The sequence below is a fragment of the Lygodium microphyllum genome, chromosome 22 (genome assembly GCF_053477565.2).
Source record: "Lygodium microphyllum isolate KBCC chromosome 22, Lygodium_microphyllum_v1.1.10, whole genome shotgun sequence".
Lineage (NCBI taxonomy): Eukaryota > Viridiplantae > Streptophyta > Polypodiopsida > Schizaeales > Lygodiaceae > Lygodium > Lygodium microphyllum.
Window position 1 is genome coordinate 63,394,340 of NC_141156.1, and position 3,992 is coordinate 63,398,331.

The window sequence follows — 3,992 nt, forward strand, 5'->3', positions numbered from 1 at the left end:
CTTCTTTTTCTTTTCTTCTTCTCCTTCTTTTTCTCCTATTTTCTTCTCTCCTTCTTCTTTCTTCCCTTCTTTTTCTTCTTCTCTTTATTTTTCTTCTTCTCTTTCCTTTTCTTTTTCTTTTCTTTTTTTCTTCTTCTTCTCCTTCATTTTCTCCTCTAGTACATGCACCACTTGTGTTACCATTTAAAAAAAATTAAAAATAAAACTATACAACTGCGATTTCCAAGGTAAAAGTATCCCAACCAACATTACCAAATACAAAGGGTCAATTTATTTATTTTTTAAAGAAATAAATGTAAATTGATTTTTTTCCATGTTAATGCAGATCAGGACTCTTAATAATCCAACAAAAAGCATCAAACTCTAACTACTAAGAGAAAGCATTTCAAGGCTAGCAACAGGATGCCCCATATTCTACATTGCAATAGATGCACAAGAAATTACATGTTCAACGTGTCATTGGTCCCAAAAATGGAACCAAAATGTTGTGCAATGCAAGCTCAACATATGGGGACGTTGGACACAATCTTATTCCTTCAAGAGCTTTGACACATAAGAATCAACAACTACCTCTCACATAGTGTCTTGTACACGAATGCAAGCATTCATTTGTATCGAGTGGCATGGCCTTCCTTCAGTCTCCATGAAGGATGCACTTTGTACACTCCATGCTCCAAGTGAGTGCTCCTTCGACTCTCAATTCTCTATGACCTCCACATACAAAAGAGAAGCAAGGATTAAGCCGGTCTGGTGGATTTACATGATGAATCAATACAATTGCTACAACCTTTTAGCAAATCAAGGATGCAAGTGCTTCATGCTCATTGAGTTGTGGCTAATAATCTAAAAAATTAGGATCCTTTCTCATGCTTACTTGCATGTTGCATGCTACGTACTTCTTGCGGTTAACACTAGCACAAATGCTCACAAGCAAGGGGATGTCAAGGGGAAGCATGCCATCTAGGCACTACCATCTACTCTATCTCCACAAAGGGAATTGGCCTTAACAACCACCTAACCTCTACAACCACCTACCCCGATGGAGGAAGGAAATCAATGTGAACATGAGAGGAAAGGTTTCACTAGTTGGATACCATGTTTCACCAATATCAAGGGTAAAGACTGAAGGGCTAGCATTTATGGGGTCAAAAAGAGTGGCAATACATGTGGTAGAGCTAGAATAAAGACTTGAGAAACAGCCTAGGTTAGAAGGCATCACACATTTTGTCTCACACAAGGTTTTGCTCAAGACTTTGATGACCCCCTCAAAATTCTAGAAGAGAAAAGGGACTAGAAGGAATAAGAAAGGAAACAAGTAGTGCTTGCTCTAGAGAAAGAAAAAGAAGCCTTTGTGGCTTACCAATGTAGAGCATGAAGGATTTGTACAACCCCAGGTTAGAATTAGCTACTATGATGGAAAGAAACTACACAACAAGAGAAAGAGACAAGGCAAAAGCTAGAGGCCCAACATGCAATGGCCCTACAATCTATAGCCCAACTACAAGGAAAATTAAACATATAGGCTTAGCAAATAAAATAGTTAAGGGAGGAAGAAGAGGAGGTTCCACAAGTAAAGCATAGATTACTCACGGAGATCGAGCAATGGGAAGAAACAAATCATAACCAAGAGCATCTCAAGAAGAAAATAGAGGAGTTAACCAAGGAGAATGAGGAGCACAATGCCTCAAGAAGGAGCCTCTTGCAACCTTAGGCACCTTAACAAGATGGCAAGGCAAAGGGCTAGAGAAAGCCAATAAGAAATTTGACCAAATGGAGGAGTGAAGTATTAAACCATCCAAAACTTAGCATGTCAACTAGTGAAAGCAGCTCATGAGAGAAATGTAGCCATTGATAGGGCCAATGTGGTTAGAACGATCATGAATATACAACAGAGAAGCTTCACCCAAACCTTATCAAGAAACATCACAAACCTAGGTGAAGAAGATACAATTGAGGAACTAAAAAGAAAATTGCAAATTGATAGGAAGGCACTCAATAACAGCATGGAACCATTACCTTAGTAATTTTTAGGAACCAGGGATGAGATGGTGTGGCAACTCATGGAAGAGGGGATCCAAAGGGAGCAACTAACCCATAAATTTGGAAGAGCCTACCTTATCACCACTACCAATTGAGGTAGAGGAGTGGGATATGACTAATGTTTTGGAATCCATACCCCCCAAAATCATTAGACATTGAAAGCTTGCATGATGAATCTGTCTCTTTTGATACAAACATGGATCCTAAGCAACATAGGGAAGAATAGTTGGATGTATTAAAGGGAATACTCAAGACATCACCCTAGCATGTGCCTAATGTGCCAATCCTAAAAGAAAAAGAAGTTGTGGCTATTTGCTAGAAAGAGGAAATTCTGGATTTGGGAAGACGAGAATCATAGGATGTGCCCATGTCTTTCACCTTTACCCTATCTCGAAAATTCAAGTTGGCTTCCCTAAAGTATTGTACAATAGGTGATTGAGGTAAGTCACACCTTCGGAACCACTAGCTAGAACAAACAATACAAAACATAGATGATTTTAGTGGCTATATGTCGCCAAATGGCTATACTTTTATTTTTTTGGAATTTTTTTTTCGAAACTCGAGTAGGTTTAGTTATAACTCTAATTTTTTTTATTCACCAACATTACTCATACACCAACATGACTCATACACACCCCTCTGCACACACACATTACTTAGCATTACATCTACTCTTGTATTCAGACATACATATACACAATTCTCAAAACCAAAAGGTTTGAGGTACTCATGGTCCAATAACTTGAGCTAGTTAGATCTTTGAAGCATGCATCTTGAAAGTTGCAAAGCAAGATAGAGCCCTACCTAAAACCCATAAATGCTAAGGGACTTCCCCTCTTCATAGCCTTGAGCACAAATAATACCTCCCCTTCAATGAATGGTTTATCCAAGAGCAAGCTAATTTTAGTAAGGTGTCAATGACTCTCTCCATTTCCACATCCAAGATTTTAGCAACACACAAGGACCAATCAATAACACTCTTGGGCTCAACTTCAGCGAGCACTGAGAGATGCTTGTGGAAAACATTAGCATGTCCTAGTCATCAGTAAAGGTGCATCTATTTTCATCCTAAATAAATGTGATGTATCCTAGTCATCAGTAAATGTGTATCTATTTTTGTCCTAAATAAATGTGATGGTCTCAAGAGAGACTAAATGTGCACCTTTACTGAAGAGAGGGGGTTAAAGTGGGGCAAAATAAAAAGCCATGTCTCTATGAGAGCTCACAAGATGCCTTGTGGTTGGATTGCCGGTACAATCCAACCTAGGTTTTTGAAGAGGTCAAAAAAATTGAATCAATGTCCACACTTCAATTGAGCAAAGGGGAGCCTCAAGAGGAGGAGTTGTCTTTCCAAAGGAGACTACTCATGTTGTGGGACTGATGAAGGCTTGTGCAAAGAAAAAGGATCTATTCAAGGGCACAAGGCTACATGAGGACATTTGTAAATGGGGGTTACTTGAAAGAAGCCCCTATGTTGCAAGCAGTTTAATAACTAAGAATGCTAAATGTGGTGCTCTTGCAAAAGCACAGCAAGTTCTTGATAAACATATTGTTCATGATGGATTCTCTTGTACTGCACTAATTTGCAAGAAATGCGCAAAATGGTCATGGTGATGAAGCTCTAAAATGCTTTGATAAAATTGTGGGCATACCTCTGTATATCTAAAATAGTATGTGTTTTGCGGTAGTTATTGTAGAGCAATAAAAATAGTTCAATATGAGTGTTGTTATGCATGGTGTGTTTGAATAAATCCCTACAAAGCAAAGTGGTGTGTCATGGAGCATAATCCAAACACAGTTTATGGTAACTAGCATACTAGATTGTGTGGCAAATCCTCCTTGCATGTAAACCCCATAATTGTAGAAGAAAAGCGCTTTCTCATGCTTAACTATCATGCATTTTGCTAAAAATACATTATAAACCAAAAAATAAGAAATTGAAAGGAAACCTT